General features: G+C 43.3%; 1 protein-coding gene across 8 annotated transcripts in view; it reads left to right on the forward strand.

The window, feature by feature from the left end:
* Positions 1-18,360, forward strand: part of USP49 (ubiquitin specific peptidase 49) — a 79,926-nt gene that overhangs the window by 17,111 nt on the left and 44,455 nt on the right. For all 8 annotated transcript variants that reach the window (XM_066359447.1, XM_066359450.1, XM_066359449.1 and 5 more), the window contains one exon: positions 17,888-17,960. The gene's annotated coding sequence lies outside the window, so the exon portion shown is untranslated. The remainder of the gene's footprint in view (positions 1-17,887; positions 17,961-18,360) is intronic.

Raw genomic sequence — 18,360 nt, forward strand, 5'->3', positions numbered from 1 at the left:
GACAGACTCCCGCATGCGCCCGACCGGGATCCACCCGGCACGCCCACCAGGGGCGGTGCTCTGCCCCCCAGGGGGCGATGATCTGCCCATCCTGGGCGTTGCCATATTGCGACCAGAGCCACTCTAGCGCCTGAGGCAGAGGCCACAGAGCCATGCCCAGCGCCCGGGCCATCTTTGCTCCAATGGAGCCTCGGCTGCAGGAGGGGAAGAGAGAGACAGAGAGGAAAGCGCGGTGGAGGGGTGGAGAAGCAAATGGGCGCTTCTCCTATGTGCCCTGGCCGGGAATCGAACCCGGGTCCTCCGCACGCTAGGCCGACGCTCTACCGCTGAGCAAGAGAATGACATTTGGATGACTTTGGGAAGTTTATAGGTAGAATAACAGAAATTTAGGTTATTAGTCACTTGAATGTTCCTGTGCAGATGTGGAAACAGACACCTGGTTGGGTTGAGAAGTGGCTGCTTCTGTTCACTCACCGTTTAGCCCTAGGCCTGAGTCTCTGCTCCGTGGTCTTTTTCCTACCAGGAGGGTTCTATTCTCATTAAAGTAACTGACAGGAGGAGCACTTCATCCATGCTTGTGTCATCCAAATGTCCTGTTAATTTAGTGTTAATTTAGGTGATAGTCATAGAATTTTAAAATGTTTTTCTTCTTGTTAATATTTGGGGGGGGGGTGTCTAGTTTTATTTTGGTGAACTTTAAAACTTTAGAAATTTTGTTTATTTAAAGATGTTTCTGTCCTGAAGAGTTTATATCGAGCATTTAAAAGGTGTCTTTTTTTCCTCCTACTGTTCCCTTCTCACTGGGTTCCAAATATTCTTTGTGGAGCAAGGTAGAAACCCTTTCCTGAATGTAATTATAATAGGTAAAACAACTTACTATGCTGGTTAAATGTCTTAAACAATGTGGAAAAGGGAAGTAGGTGTAAAAATGTCAACAGGTTTCTTTGGAGAAATTTTGGAGTGCTTTCTTTACCAATTTATCAATTCTCAGTTCTTCTCTTTCAAGCCCCTTCCTGCATTTTACCTCATACTATACAGCAGTACCTTGAGATACGAGTTTAATTCATTGTGTAACCGAGCTCGTAAGTCAGTCAACTAGTATATCAAACAAATTTCTCCCACTTAAAATAACAAATAGATTTAATCCATTCCAGCCCTGTGAAACATCCCCAAACCATCCTAAATTATGAAAAAATACATGTTTTTAATTAAAAAATACACATGTATACTTTACCAATGCATAACAAAATATATGAAATAAAAGAAAAAAGTGTTATTTAGTACTGTATTCTTACCTTGGAGACAGACGAGTGCGGCTAACGGAGGTGAATGGTGGAGGAGGAGGGAGGGAGGAAGGGATGCAGGCACTGGAGACACGGAAACTAAAACTGCACTTTCTTAACACTAAATGTAAACTAAAACTGCATTTTCTTTACCTTAAACAAAACTAAAACTACACTTTCTTTACTTAAAATGAAACCACAAAAACTAGCGGCAGCTTCCCAAATCACAACTCGTATCTCAGAATTTTGCTCCGATCTCAAACAAAAATACGGACCACTATAACCTTTTGCCTTTTTTCTCCTTCCCTCCTATAGTTTGTGTTTTGTACAGTTTGCCCCACAACACCACTGAAATTGTGTGTTGATCGAGAATTCTTTGGTGTTTTTAATTTATATGTAAAATCCTTGGGGACAGAAACCCTGTTTTATGCTTTTAAATAAAATCACTTACACGCATCTTATGGAGCACCTTCTCTGACGGAGGTCGTGGGTTCCTCTGCAGGTGCTAGCATCTTTTGGGGTACATATTGGCTCTTTGACAGGCTTCTGTTGGTCGGTATAAATCCACCTTTTCTCTAGTCTGTTCAAGTGAATTGAAAGAATGGGCTTGGCGCCTTTGTTGTGTCACATTGGTGACTGGTAATAACAGCTGGGAGCAGAGCAGGGAAAACCTGTTGTTTGGAAGCTAAAGGGTCTAATGTTTCCTTATCTGGAAGTGAACATGTGGGAAGAGAAGCCCTTTGAGATTCCGTATATAACCGTCAGATTTCATGTTCAGTAAGAGCAGTCCCAGTGAACCAGTGACACCCTTTATAACAACTGACTGACAAGGAAAAATAATGTCTTTTAGGATTGAGTGAAATCCAGTAGAAATTTTTCCATGACTGAGCTAAGCTGTTGCAAACATAATCTGAAATAACCTTAGAACACTTAGAATGATAGAGCTTTGTTTTTTTTCTTTCCCTCATCTAAGTAAGGTTAAACAATGCCTTCTCATTATACTTTGAAAATGCATTTTAATTTCTGGAGTCTGGCTTTAGCTCAGTGGTACCTTCGAGTCAAGTTCATTTGTTAATTTTTTTAATTTTATTTTTTATTGTGCAATATGATATATGTGAAATACATTCAGAAACACATTTTAGACCCTGGCTGGTTTGCTCAGTGGTAGAGCATGAGCCTGGTGTGTGGATGTCCCGGGTTTGATTCCTGGTCAGGGCACATGAGAGAAGTGACCATCTGCTTCTCTGCCCCTCCCTCTGTCACTTCTTTCTGTCTCTCTCTTCCCCTCCTGTGGGAAGAGGAGTCCGTGGCTCAGTTGGAGCAAGTTGGACCAGGGCACTGAGGATGGTTCCATGGCCTTGCCTCAGGTGCTAAAATAGCTCAGTTGCCTAGCAGTGGCCCCAGATGGGCAGAGCATTGCCTCATAGGGGGCTTGCCAGGTGGATCCCAGTGGGGGCACATGCGGGAGTCTGTCTCTTTGCCTCTACACTTCTCACTTAAGAAAAAAAAAACATTTTAAAGACTAGTAAAATAAAAGCTGGAGTAACCATTCTGTAAGTGTAAAAGATTTCTTTGTGAGCCTCCATATGTGCCATCCCAGGTTAACCACTATCCTGACCATTATCAAGAAAGTTAGGTTTTGCTTTTCTTTATTATATTTTAAATTATAAACTTGAAAGCAAAATAGCTTAGCGATGAAAGGCCTTTAGTCCAGGGGTCCTCAAACTACGGCCCATGGGCTGCATGTGGCCCTTGAGGCCATTTTCCAGCCCCCCCCCCCCCCCCGCCACACTTCCGAAAGTGGCACCTCTTTCATTGGTGGTCAGTGAGAGGAGCATAGTTCCCATTGAAATACTGGTCAGTTTGTTGATTTAAATTTACTTGTTCTTTATTTTAAATATTGTATTTGTTCCTGTTTTGTTTTTTTACTTTAAAATAAGATATGTGCAGTGTGCATAGGGATTTGTTCATAGTTTTTTTTTATAGTCTGGCCCTCCAACGGTCTGAGGGACAGTGAACTGGCCCCCTGTGTAAAAAATTTGGGGACCCCTGCTTTAGTCTTTTTACATGTATATTTAATTTATTTGTTGAGGCATAATTGACATACTAGTTTCAGGTATACAACATAATGATTTGGTATTTGTGCATATCATGAAATGATCACCATAATAAACTTAGTCACCACACATATTTACAAAAAGAACTTTTTCCTTATGATGAGAATTTCTCAGTTACTCTCTTAGCAACTTTCAAATATGCAATGCATTATTGTTTGCAGTAGTCACTATGCTGTGTATTAGATCCACAGGACATTTTATTTATTTATTTATTATTATTTTTAAAGACTTTATTTTTTTATTCATTTTAGAGAGGAGGGAGAGAGAGAAAGGAGGAGCAGGAAGCATCAACTCCCATATGTGCCTTGACCAGGCAAGCCCAGGGTTTTGAACCAGCGACCTCAGTGTTCCGTTGATGCTTTATCCACTGCGCCACCACAGGTCAGGCTTATTTATTTATTTTTTGACAGAGACAGAGAGAGAGTCAGAGAGAGGGACAGACAGGGATAGACAGGAAGGGAGAGAGATGAGAAACATCAGTTCTTTGTTGCAGCACCTTAGTTGTTTATTGATTTCTTTCTCATATGTGCCTTGACAGGGAGGGGGGGACTACAGCAGATCAAGTGACCCCTTGCTCAAGCCAGCCATGTTGGGCTCAAGCCAGCGACTTTGGACTTCAAGCCAGTGACCATGGAGTCCTGTCTATGATCCCACACTCAAGCCAGAGACCATGTGCTCAAGCTGGTGAGCCCGCACTCTTGCTGGATGAGCCTGTGCTCAAGCTGGTGACCTCGGGTTTTGAACCTGGATCCTCTGCATCCCAGTCCAATGCTGTATCCACTGCGCCACTGCCTGGTCAGGCAGGACATTTTATAATCAGCAAGCAGTTTGTGCCTTTTGACCCCTTTATTTTATCCCCATTTTCACCCCTGCCTCTGGCACCACCAATCTATTGTTCTCTGTATCTATTTGTGTGTGTGTTTTTATTTTGTTTTGTTTTGGGGTTTTGGGGGTTTTCTTGTAGCTTTTTTTTAGATTCCACATATAAGTGAAATCATCTGGTATTCGTCTTTCTCTAACTTATTTTACTTAGCATAGTGCCCTCAAGTTCATGCATGTTGTAGCAAATGGCAAGATTTTATTTCATTTTTTATGGCTGAGTAATATTTCTAGTATGTATGTGTGTGTGTTTATTTTCGTCGTCCATTTGTTTATTAGTGTACATATTAGGTTTATTTCATATTGTGGATATTTTAAATAATGCTGCAGTGAACATGGGGGTGCACTTAATGTCTTTGAGATCCTGATTTCATTTCCACTGGATAGATATTCAGAAGTGGGATTGCTGAATCATAGGGAGTTCTACTTTTAAGTTTTTGAGGAACCTCGTACTGTTTTTTTTTTTAATTTTCTGAAGCTGGAAACGGGGAGAGACAGTCAGACAGACTCCCGCATGCGCCCGACCGGGATCCACCTGGCACGCCCACCAGGGGGCGATGCTCTGCCCACCAGGGGGTGATGCTCTGCCCCTCTGGGGCGTCGCTCTGCCGCAACCAGAGCCACTCCAGCGCCTGGGGCAGAGGCCAAGGAGGCATCCCCAGTGCCCGGGCCATCTTTGCTCCAATGGAGCCTTGGCTGCGGGAGGGCAAGAGAGAGACAGAGAGGAAGAGGGGGGGGGTGGAGAAGCAAATGGGCGCTTCTCCTATGTGCCCTGGCCGGGAATCGAACCCGGGTCCCCCACACGCCAAGCCGACGCTCTACCGCTGAGCCAACCGGCCAGGGCTCGTACTGTTTTTTATAGTGGCTGTAACAGTTTACATCCCCACCAACATTTTCTCCACATTCTGGCCAACATGTAATTTTTTACAGAAGGTAGTACTAGAAAAATAACTAACATTTATTGAACACTTCATGCCATTCATTATTCTGAGTACCTTACACATCCTAACTCCCCAACAATTGTATGAGATAGGCGAGGAAACTGAGGCATGGAGCTGGGCATTGGTCCCACCCTGGTGGGACCAATTCTAATTCAGCCAGTCTGGCTCTCACACCTGCTCTCTTAACTGTTCTACCTAATTAGGGTATGTTAAGATTTGCATTTGTTTTGCATCTTTGAATTCTCTAACCAGATAATAGTGCAGCCATCAAGCTCTCTATTATTTCTGCTAGAACTAGTGTGTCCCTAAAGTCATGGTGCACTTTTGACCGGTCACAGGAAAGCAACAAAAGATGATAGAAATGTGAAATCTGCACCAAATAAAAGGAAAACCCTCCCAGTTTCTGTAGGATGATGTGGCAGCATGTGCGCATGTGCAGATGATGATGTAATACCGTGTATACAGCAGAGCAGCCCATGGCCATGCCAGTCGAGATGTGGACGGTACAGAGGAAAGTTCAGTGTGTTCTGTGGCTCGCTAAATTCTAATCTGTGACCAAAGTGCAACGTGAATATCGGTGCGTTTATAACGAAGCGCCACCACATAGGAATAACATTACTCGGTGGGATAAGCAGTTGAAGGAAACGGGCAGTTTGGTGGAGAAACCCCGTTCTGGTAGGCCATCAGTCAGTGATGAGTCTGTAGAGGCTATACGGGATAGCTACCTAAGGAGCCCTAAAAAATCTGTGCGTGAGCCCACATCGAACTGCACTGAATAGGTATGAAACTGGGAGAGTTTTCCTTTTATTTGGTGCAGATTTCACATTTCTACCGTCTTTTGTTGCTTTCCTGTGACTGGTCAAAAGTGCACCATGACTTTACGGACACACTATATTTTGTTGGAAAGTTCTACTGGCTTTTAGATCTCATAGCTTGGCCCAGATAATCTTATTATATCTTTACTCTTGTTCATTTCAGAGCCCTTCTAAAATATTTATTTTATAAGTAGTAGTTTTTTAATGGGAATTTTCAGGGAAAACCAGCAACATCACATATTTGTAGTATAGTGAATACTGATATGTTGATTAGAGATAACTTTAATTTTTATTCTCATTTTTTTTTTTTTTTTGTATTTTTCTGAAGCTGGAAATGGGGAGAGACAGTCAGACAGACTCCCGCATGCGCCCCACCGGGATCCACCCGGCACGCCCACCAGGGGGCGATGCTCTGCCGCGACCAGAGCCACTCTAGCCCCTGGGGCAGAGGCCAAGGAGGCATCCCCAGCGCCCGGGCCATCTTTGCTCCAATGGAGCCTCGGCTGCGGGAGGGGAAGAGAGAGACAGAGAGGAAGGAGGGGGGGGGTGGAGAAGCAAATGGGTGCCTCTCCTATGTGCCCTGGCGGGGAATCGAACCCGGGTCCCCCGCACACCAGGCCGATGCTCTACCGCTGAGCCAACTGGCCAGAGCCATAACTTTAATTTTTAAAAGAGCTGTGATTATAGGAAGTATTTTTTGTTTGTTTGTTTGTTTTTGTTTTTACAGAGACAGAGAGTGAGTCAGAGAGAGATAGACAGGGACAGACAGGAACGGAGAGAGATGAGAAGCATCAATCATTAGTTTTTCATTGTGCGTTGCAACGCCTTAGTTGTTCATTGATTGCTTTCTCATATGTGCCTTGACCACGGGCCTTCAGTAGACTGAGTAACCCCTTGCTGGAGCCAGGGACCTTGGGTTCACGCTGGTGAGCTTTTTGCTCAAACTAGATGAGCCTGCGCTCAAGCTGGCGACCGCATCCTAGTCCGACGCTCTATCCACTGCGCCACCGCCTGGTCAGGCGGAAGCATTTTTCTAATACAATTTTTTAAAGTGCTTATTTAAAATATTTACGTTTGTAAGATACAAGCAATTTTGACACTTCTCTAGATATGATCTTCAAGAGCTAACTTTTTTTTTTTTTAAAGAGAGACAGAAAGGGAAAGAGAGGAGAAACATCAACTCGTAGTTGCGGCCCCTTAGTTGTTCATTGATTGCTTTCTCATATGTGCCTTGACCGGGGGTTTCTAGCTGAGCCAGTGACCCTTGCAAGGCAGGTACCTGGAGCTCAAGCCAGCGACTGTGGGATCATGTTGATGATCCTGCTTTCAAGCTGGAGACCCCACACTCAAGCTGGATGAGCCCGTGCTAAAGCCAGCCACCTCGTGTTTTCGAACCTGGATCCTCAGTGTCCTAGGGCGATGCTCCATCCACTGCGACAGCACTGGCCAGACAAGATTTATAAAACTTACTGACCCTATTTAGTGACTTAATGTTTCCTTCGCAGTGTTTTCTCTGAAAACAACTAGCTGTAATAAGTCTTTATGTTTAAATTTTGAAGTTAGAAACTGTTTTCTTTCTTTCTTTGTTTTTAAGAAACTGCTTCTTCAGGGGGAGTGTAGATTTACAGCTCAGTAACTTCTGGAGCGAGGCAGGTAAAGTGCCTCAGGATATTGCTAACTGCCAACTAAGTTTTACCCACATAACTTGACTTAAACTAAATCTGTTTTTTTACTACTGGAACTGTGTGCTAAGTCAAAGCAGTCATCTTGGGTCCAGGCTCTGCTGTTTTCTTGCTTTGTGATCCTGGGCTAGCTATTTAATAACCGTTCTTCATCTGCAGTGTGCCCCTGACACCACTGTGAGAATTAACTGAGCAAATATACATGAAAACACCTCACACAGCATGGTATCTAGGAGGAATATAATAAATGTTCATAAATGCCCTCTTCCCATTAAAATTGCCACGCTGTGCTGACAGAATTGTTGTATAGTATTTATAAATGTGTTTGGTAATGATAGAATTAATGTTTTAAAAATGCTTTGAATGTGTGCTGTCAGACTGAACTCTACCAATTAATAATATTATATATGGGAGCATAAAAAGCAGAGTTAGCTAGCACAGCGGTGGAATAGTCACTCGGGTGTGTGCTATATGGAAAGTCATTTGGGGCTAACACTGCGGCTGTACAGACTAAAGGGGATTTGGTATTGCTTTTGTTTGCATATGTTTATCTTGGATGATTGAGGAGAATGCAAGCATATTATGCTATTGCTTTTAGGTCATTTTATTTTTTAGTGAGAAGGATTCCCAATCTGGCTAATCTGAAGCCCTTTAATCCTTATTAAACTGTTAGTTAAAAATCAGGATGTTATTTACCTAAAATAAAGACCCTGATACCAAACACATTTTTGGTTTCATTAGCTGTATCTGGATGATCAGGCTCTTTTATCCCAGCATGCCCCCCAACCTCTTTGAATGTTCAAATATTAATGTCTCTTCTCACCAGAATAATGATCTCAAGTCTTTGCTCTCTTTGGTAGCAAGGAAAGAATGGCTAACCCCTGTGCGGCTCTTGTCGGTTTACAGTGCATTTACACGTACTCTTTTTTGATCTTCACAGCACCCTTGAAAGGGAATGGAGTTGATGCTGTATTCACTTACAGGTGGAGATGTAGAGGTCCGACAGTGAGTTGCCCAAGGTCACACTGCTAATAAATGAATACTCTGGGGCTTCCACCCAGACCTTTCGATTCTAAATCTAAGGCTTTTTTACTCTGCCTTGTTCTTACGCTCCTTATAAACAGACCCGTTTATTCTCTTACTAGATATGAAAATCAATAAGGCAGGTGGATTCCTAAAGCCTTCTTGAGACCATTAAAGCAAGATTTTGCTTACTGATTTTAGAGGGGTGGGGGGTGATGGGAGACATCAACTCATAGTAGTTGCTTCCCATATGTGCCTTGACCAGGCAAGCCCAAGGTTTCGAACTAACGACTGGCCGAACCAGCAACCGCAGTGCTGCAGGTCAATGCTTTATCTACTGCGTCACCACAGGCCAGGCAAGAAGCAAGTTTGTAATGTGCACTTGACCGTCTTTCAGTCTGAGACTCTGGAGCTCTTATATATCATTGTATTGATCCCAAATTGTTTTTATTTAAGAAGGCCATGACAATTGGAAATATTTCCATTCTAATACAAAAAGTATGATAAAAATGATAACTTACAGTGATAAATGCCATGTGAAGTTTTTAATGTAAAAAACATTATGAATGTTAGAAAGCATATGACCTACAGGGGTCTCAAACTCACGGCCCGCGGGCCGCATGGATGCGGCCCGCCGAACAATTTTGTACTGATTTTTTTTTTGTTTTCAACTGCAGTGAGAAAAGTGTTGCGTAACAGTTGCCTTTTGTAGACCTAGTGCGGCCCGCTGCCGAACGGCTGTGATCTTGCTCTGCGGCCCACATGCTGAGTTGAGTTTGAGACCCCTGATAAGAAGTAAATTTTGCTATGAACTTAAATTTATTAATTTATTAAAGCTTCTTCTTCTTTTTTTATTTTTTATTTTTTCTTTTTCTTTCTGAAGCTGGAAACGGGGAGAGACAGACAGACTCCCGCATGCGCCTGACCGGGATCCACCCGGCACGCCCACCAGGTGCGAAGCTCTGCCCACCAGGGGTCGATGCTCTGCCCCTCCGGGGCGTCGCTCTGCCTCGACCAGAGCCACTCTAGCGCCTGGGGCAGAGGCCAAGGAGCCATCCCCAGCGCCCGGGCCATCTTTGCTCCAATGGAGCCTCGGCTGCGGGAGGGGAAGAGAGAGACAGAGAGGAAGGAGGGGGTCGGGGGTGGAGAAGCAAATGGGCGCTTCTCCTATGTGCCCTGGCCGGGAATCGAACCCGGGTCCCCCGCACGCCAGGCCAACGCTCTACCGCTGAGCCAACCGGCCAGGGCCAAAGCTTCTTCTTTTAATTAAAAACAAGCACGTATTAACAGCCACATATGAATGCCAGATGATTAAGACAAAAAAACAAAAGCGATCGGCTCTGCAACTAGGAAAAGCAAAATTTTTGGCTTAAGAGAAGTGAGGGTGGGTGCGTGTGTGTACGTGTGTGTGTGTGTGTGTGTGTGTGCATGGACACATGGGGATTTTTCAGGATAGCCATTTCATTCCAGTCTGGAAAAACAAAAGCACAGACCATTTCTAATGACTGGTTTTGTTTCACCAGAGGTAAGCATCGTAGTTACGGTATTTCTAAAAAAATAGCAATGGTCATACTCATTAAAAAGCTTTGTCACTGAAGGAAAAACCTTTCTCTCTGCATGAGAACACTACCCAATTATTTTCATTGAATTGATCACCTTTGTAAAGGCCTTTGCTTACTCACAGGTTAGATTTTTGTTTACCTTTTTTTTTTTTTTTAAGTGAGAGGAGGGGAGATAGATTTCCACATGTGCCCAACCAGGATTCACCTGGCCCGGGGTCGATGCTCAAAACCACTGAGCTATCCTCAGCTCCTAAGGCTGATTGTCAGACAGCCAAGCTATCCTCAGCACCCTGGGCTGTCGCTGGAACCAGTAGAGCCACTGGTTGCAAGAGAGGAAGAGAGAGAAGAGGGGGGGGGGGGGAGAGGCAGATGGTTACTTCTCATGTCTGCCCTGACGGGGATCGAACCAGGGACATCCACATGCTGGGCTGACTCTCTATCCACTGAGCCAACTGGCCTAGGTCCCATTTCTGACTTCCAGGAAGGCTGACCAGCTAACAGGTGCTGGTGATTCCCACAGTTAGCAGAAGCACTCAGTTTAGAAGCTGGTCTGGAGTCTCCTGCGTTGTCCACTGCTACCCACCCATCCTGGGGTATTTTTTGAAGAAAAACCCCCTCAAAGCCCTTTGTTTCTTTGAGCATCAGAAGACCTTTACTCTAGGGACACACGTGAACAGACTCCACCACAAAACAGCGCTGAGACCTCCAGCAATCCCTGAACTTCTCTGGGCCTCAGTTTTCTCTTACAAAACAAGCAGGTCATGTCTGTCTGTCATGTGGACCAAAATTTCTACCTTCGTGCAAAATTCCTGCCTAATCACAATAAACTTAAATCTAAAACAGAGGGTCCTCTTATCAGTGATTCATTCAAGCAACAATATAAAGACAGTGGGACATGCAAATGAATGAGAAACAATCTTTGTCTGCTGGAAGCTCACAGTCGGTTGTCATTTCCTATACACCAGCGGTTCTCAACCTGTGGGTCGCGACCCCAGTGGGGGTCAAACGACCAAAACACAGGGCGACCCCCCCGCCAGGGTCGCGACCCACAGGTTGAGAACCGCTGCTATACACTGTATAACATTTTTATAGACCCATGCACCACGTTTCTGCTTACTAACGTGTGACATTTTGATAAATAGCTTTTAAGAAGTCAATTTATTTGGCAAGTGGACTTAGATTTTTACCACCGAGGTTATTCTGAACCATGGTCAGAAGGTATAAATGCAACCCTAGCACCCTGTGTTTAACAAAAAATCATAAATCTGTCTGTTTTGCAATTTCTGTGCAGAGGTCCTGAATTTGAACTTAAATCATTCATTATTCATAGCTGTTAATGGGTAAAATCCATGGCGAATAACGTAGAATTTTAGAAAAGTAAAGTCAGCAGATCTTGAGACTTTTGTTGACACTGTCCATGCTATGCACTGAAATGTAAAATGTTATGTTTCTTTTGCATTATTAATTACTTGGGGTGATATATACAAAATTGTAGAACTTTAAACGTGAGTGGGACTTCAGTGGCAGAATGTGGACGGGACCGCGGGCTCCGGAGGCTGCTTTAGCTCGCCCTCTTCCCCCCAGTTGTGCTGGGCTTCCTAATTTTGAAGCCTTCTTACAATTTTACACAGGGTTTCTTCTTCTTTTTTCTTAAATCTGTGCCTTTTTGTTGTTGTTGTTTAATGTTTATGTTACTCATTTTCGAGAGAGAGGAAGGGAAAGTAAGAGATAGGAACATCAATTTGTTCCTGTATGTGCCCTGACTGGGGATCAAACTGGCAACCTCAGTGCTTCAGGACAGTGTTCTAACCAACCATGTCATCTGGCCAGGACCAAGGTTTTTGTTTTGTTTTCTTTTCTCTTCTCCTTTTCTTTTCTTTTCTTTTCTTTTCTTTCCTTTTCTCTTTTTTTCTTTTCTTTTCTTTTGAGAGAAAGAGTAAGGGAGAGAGGTGAGAAGCATCAACTCATAGTAGCAGCACTTAAGTTGTTCACTGACTGTTTCTCATACATTCCTTGACCCAGGGGCTCCAGCTGAGCCAGTGACCCCTTGCTCAAGCCAGCGATCTTGGGGCTCAAGCCAGTGACCTTTGGGCTCAAGCCGGTGACCATAGGGTCATGTCTGCAATCCTACACTCAAGCCAGCGACTCCGCGCTCAAGCTGGAGAGCATGCGCTAAAGCCAGATGAGCCCCAGTTCAACCTTGGTGTTTCAAACTTGGGACCTCACCATCCCAGGTTGACGTCCTATCTACTGTGCCACCACTGGTCAGACAAGGTTTTTTTATGTAGTTGTGGATGCATGTAAAATTTCTTCTTACTTAGTTTTGGGGATTTCTTCTACCTTTGTATCTTCCAAGGCATTTGGTCTGGTTTTAGTTTAACTATAACTGATCATTTATGGTTTAAAATTTTTCTTACGACATTGGCTTTAAAATGTCATTTTGTAGACTTTCTACCCAACTGCAGAGAAGGCATTTTTTTTTTAATTTTTTTTAATTTATTCTTTTTTTTTTTTTTTAGAGAGGAGAGGGAGAGACAGAAAGAGAGAAGGGGGGAGGAGCTGGAAGCATCAACTCCTATATGTGCCTTGACCAGGCAAGCCCAGGGTTTCGAACTGGCGACCTCAGCATTTCCAGGTCGACGCTTTATCCACTGCGCCACCACAGGTCAGGCAAGAGAAGGCATTTAATTCAGGTTCTGAGCCATTGGTTCTTTGGCAGTGATTATGAGGATATGTTTCTACTCTAAAACCATCCACATTACGTGTAGCTTCCTATTAATACACCTGCCTTGTCTACACTCAGTGCTGTCTTGAGGCAGTTGGGAGTTATGTGTAGAAGAACTTTGAAAACCATAAAGAACCATCATAGTAGGTTGCATGTATGCAGTCAGCATGAATCTTCTATTCACTGTGTACTTGAGACTCTTGGTCATAAGACATTTTATTACATGAGCTTAGAGATTGGAATAGCCAGAAATGTGGCTAGGTCAAGGAAATACTTTAATTTGGCAAGACTTTGCTGATAGTAAAACTATGTATATAGTGAATGGGTGGTGGAAATAAGCACGTAGTGTCAGCACCCTAAAATGTCAATGGAAACACTAGGCAGACTTGAATTTTTCCTTTGTTTAATATCTGGCCTCGGCCCTGGCCGGTTGGCTCAGTGGTAGAGCGTTGGCCTGGCGTTCAGGAGTCCCGGGTTCGATTCCCGGCCAGGGCACACAGAAGCGCCCATCTGCTTCTCCATCCCTCCCCCTCTCTTTCCTTTCTGTCTCTCTCTTCCCCTCCTGCAGCCAAGGCTCCATTGGAGCAAAGATGGCCCGGGCGCTAAGGATGGCTCTGTGGTCTCTGCCTCGCGCCAGAATGGCTCTGGATGCAACAGAGCGACGCCCCAGAGGTGCAGAGCATCGCCCCCTGGTGGGCATGCCGGGTGGATCCCGGTCGGGAGCATGCGGGAGTCTGTCTGACTGCCTCCCCATTTCCAGTTTCGGAAAAATGTAAAAATAATAATAATAATAATAAAAAAAATATATATATATATCGGAAAAATGCAAATATATATATATAATATATATATGCAAATATATATATAATATATATATATATTATATATATATATTGCCTCTTTCTTCTTTCATCAATATGTATTGAGCACCTGGTAAGGACCGGGCACTTTTTTAGACATCATTGATGTTTACCACAAGTTAGACAAGATGCTGTTGCTGTTCTCCAGGAGCTTGCAGGGGAAGGTACTTACAGGTAAGATGCAGCGTAAGATACTCAGTGTTTGTGTTTTGGAATGTGCCACGTTACTGCCCTTGCTGAAAAAGATATCATCTTGGTTGATTTTTTTTCCTGAGTTAAATTTATTAATACTCTCCTGGTCAACTTTTTAAACTTTTAAAAATGTAAGATGTATATAATATACTAAATATTTTTTGAGCTATATAACAAACCTTTTTTAAATCTATAAACTATAATGTATAAGATAACTTTAACTAAAATATGGATCTATTCTGTTTCATAAGCCATCTGAACATTCCCTGACTACATTAATATTAGAAAGCTCTTAAGGAAGGGCCTTGCTCCCTGGCTGGCTGGCTGGCTGGCTGACTCAGTGGGTAGAGTATCGGCCCGGCGTGCAGATGTCCTGGGTTTGATCCCTAGTCAGGGCACACAGGAGAAGCGACTATCTGCTTCTCTCTCCTCCCTTTCCCCCTTCTCTCTCTCTTCCCTTCTCGCAGCCAGTGACTCGACTGTTCTGAGCATTGTCCCTGGGCACAGAGAATAGCTCAGTTGATTTGATTGGCCTGAGACGGGTTGCCAGGTGGATCCTGGTTGGGGCACATGCAGGATTCTGTCTCTCTATCTCCCCTCCTCTCAAGAAAAAGAAAGGGAAAAGGAAAGGGAAGGGAAGGGAAGGGGAAGAGAGGGGAAGGGAGGAGGGAAGGAAAGAAAGAAAGAGAGAGAGAAGGGAAAAAGAAAGGGCCTTGCTGCTGTCATCTTGTTAAGACGTTGGTGCTAGTATTCTGTTTTTCTTTCTTGAGAGAGAGAAAAGGGTGGGGAGGGAGAAAGAGGGAGAGAGAGACAACAGCTCATTGTTCCACTTAGTTTTACACCCATTGATTGCTTCTCATATGGTCTCTGACGGAGGCTCGAACCAGCAACCTTGGGGTCCAGCCAGTGCCCTCGGGATTGAGACCTGACTGGGGTTCAAACTGGCAACCTTGGGGTTCTGGTACAATACTCTTATCCACTGTGTCACTGGCCAGGGCAGTGCAGTGCTAGTATTAGAGCAGAAACCTGGGTTTGAATCCTAGCTCTGCCATGTATTAACTGGAACTTACTTGTTCCTCAGTTTCAGTGTCTGTGCAGTGGGGCTCAAGATTAAGCCTCCAGCATAACTGTGAGGATTGGATGAGTTGTGAAAGTGCTTAGATGAGTGTCTGGCACACATAGAAGGCTATAAAGTGTCATCAACAGCTCTCATCATCATGATCATTACTGTTACTATTATTTGGCAGAATAAGAGTAAGTTGAGTAAGGTTTTCAAGAGTGAGTTTTCTTCTCAAGCCCTGAAAAATTGCTCTAAACTAACGGTAGGAAGGTAAGTATCATCGGCTATGTGCCAAGCGGTACACCAGCATTTGTACCAAGCGGTATACCAAGCGGTATACCAGCATTCTCATTTAATTCTTACACCAGTGCTATGAACTAGATGAGAAAACAGGCTCAGGGAAGCCAAGTGCTGGAACTTGGGTAAGCTCTGTGCTGGAAAGTGGACACCATGATGGTAACTGGTCTCGGTTACGCTGCATCTCGCCTTGCATGACACCAGAAAGCCTGAGATACAGCAAGTTTCACTAATACATCAGCCTGAATGTGCTTGTTTGGGACCTTATTTCTAATGGCCATTTAAAGGGATATCATCACATTTTGTTTGTTTCTACTATAGTGATTTATTTTATATACACATTCTGTAACTTCCCTTCTCCCATTCAAAAGTATATTACAGTACTTTTAGTGATATAAGTGGGACCTAGATGGAAAATTTTAAGCGTGTCTTTTTATAATAAGCTGATTTATTATAATTTCCCAGTTTTTAGGATTGCCATCATAATTATTGATGTCATTACTCTTCAAATTAATGCCTGTCTCATAGGGCTTTGAAGCCTAAACTCCATGTAGTTAAATATCCTACATGCTGTTTAGAATAGAATTGATTATTGTGTTCAGTTTTTGGAGAGCATCCAGCATTAATTAAAATAACTTAGATTTAAATATAATTAAGTTAACTTCTAATCTTTAGGGGTTCTTTTTAAAAATCTTTTCATGTTTTTTTGTTTGTTTTTTAGTAAAAGAGAGAAACAGAGACAGAGATAGGAAAGGAGAGAGAAGTATTAATTCATACTTGCAGCAGTTTTAGTTGTTCATTGATTGCTTCTCAAATGTGCCTTGACCAGGGGGCTCCAGCCAAGCCAGTGACCCCTTGCTCGAGCCAGTGCCCTTGGGCTCAAGGCAGCAACTATGGAGTCATGTCTATGAGCCTGCACTCAAGCCAACGACCTCAGGGTTTCAAACCTGGTACTTCAGCATCCCAGGTTGACACTCCAGTTACTGTTGCCACCACCTGGTCAGGCAAAAAATGTTTTGATGTTCTTATATTGAAAGTAGGGTTATTTGGGATAGGAAAGAGGGAACGTTTATAGATATAAAACCCCCAATTAAACAATGTCAGCTTAGCTTCCTGGATAAGCTTGCCTCTAATCCCCAGCCTAGATGGTGTGGAAATTGTAAGCTCCTCCTAAAAATATCTGTGCACTCCCTTGGTCTTATTTTCCAGCAGTCACTCTGCCTCCTAGGCCTGTTTTCTTACTTGGCACCTCTGATGTGCACTGTGCGCACTCAGACACAAGGCTTGGTTCTTCCTCTGGTTTTCAGAAAGGCCCTGATTCACACCGGGCACTTGTGGGTTGGGTGCACCTGCGGAAAGGAGACCAGCAGAGGCGGGGTGAGCCTTACATTGCATTACTGCAGCTGCCCCGGCACAGCGACCCCGTTCTGAAAGTGTGTTCAGGCCACCCTTGACCCGAGCACTTCGCCTCCACCGAGTCCCTGCTTTGCTCCGCTGCGCTGAGTCTTCTCTTCCTTTCCCTCTCCTCATCACTCCATCATTCCTCTCTCTGTCCCTTTCAGAGAAAAAATAACTAATTTTTTCCCTTGCCTAATGTGCAGCAATTGCCTGCTTTTGACAGCCATTCTGCAGGAATCCATTCACCCCAAAGGCCTGGACTTGAGAGGTGGAGTGACCCATATCGAGGGAACATATATATTTTCACAAAGAAAGTCCCTTGTAAGAGGAATTTTGTGTTAGTTTATAGTGTGACAAAATAGAGGATTTTTCCTCTTATTACATGGTGGCCGACAATGCACTAATCTCAAGTTTATTGAGTACTGCTTCCTGAATACAGTGTCATTAACCTAGAAAGTATGAAAGAAAAAACACCTAAAAAATGATTATACATGTAATTTGTCCAAATCATATACTCTACATATCTTTGACTAACCCACAGTCCTTGAGTATAGGATGTATGTTACTTTTAAAGAAACACGCTGATTTTTTAAAAGGCACAAGCTCACCTAACACAAAGGGGTTTCCTAATGGCATCTTTTATTATTACATATTGCACTTATGCAAAAATAATTTTAGCTTTTGGTACTCGAGTATTTTTGTTACCATGAATTAGTTTTTGTTCTTCTGACAGTCTGGGGTTATATGCAAAGACAACATATAATTTTTCAAACCTAAAGCAAGCGCAGAAGCGTATTTTTCAGAACATAAACCTTGCCTACTTCCATTTACATCTCAATCTCTCCATAAGTGACAAAGTCTTTGATTGTTCCGAGCTGGAAAAATGTCACAGCTTCTTTCACTCTTTTGTGTTAAGTTTGAGTACTTATAGGGAGGTCATTAAACTGCATCGTAATATACTGATTAATATTTTTTAAATTTATAAATAAAATTCATGAAATTGCTTTTCTCTTGCCATATATTAGCCCAGCCTTACAGATTGTTTCTCCATAGGTAATAGAGAAGAGGAGACCTAACCAATGACTGGAATAATATGTAAGAAGATGGAAGTAAACTTGTTTAATGGGTAAGAAATACAATGATAATAAAAGGTTATTAATGAGAACTATTCCTGATAGCGTATGCATGGCCACTCTACACCAGGTACCTGCGGTTGGCAGGCTGTTAGTGTGAGGGGTGCATCTCTGTCTTTGTCTTCTCTCCATTCTGAACTTGCACTGTTGGGAATTTTCCAGTACCATGCAGCTAAGGGAGGGCACAAATATCTTACCATATTTGAAGATAAAGACGGGATCTGGGAACCAGCAGCTATACTAAAACAAGTCCAGGGTTGGTCTTGAAGCTTACTGGTGCTTGGATAGAGAACATGTATGTCACGACCTGTCAGTATTAATCACCATTTCTGGCCCTCTAAATACTGCCAGCTGCGGTGATGCTGGGCTCACGCTGGGGTCCCATTTATTAGG

The sequence above is a fragment of the Saccopteryx leptura genome, chromosome 1 (genome assembly GCF_036850995.1).
Source record: "Saccopteryx leptura isolate mSacLep1 chromosome 1, mSacLep1_pri_phased_curated, whole genome shotgun sequence".
NCBI classification, from domain to species: domain Eukaryota; kingdom Metazoa; phylum Chordata; class Mammalia; order Chiroptera; family Emballonuridae; genus Saccopteryx; species Saccopteryx leptura.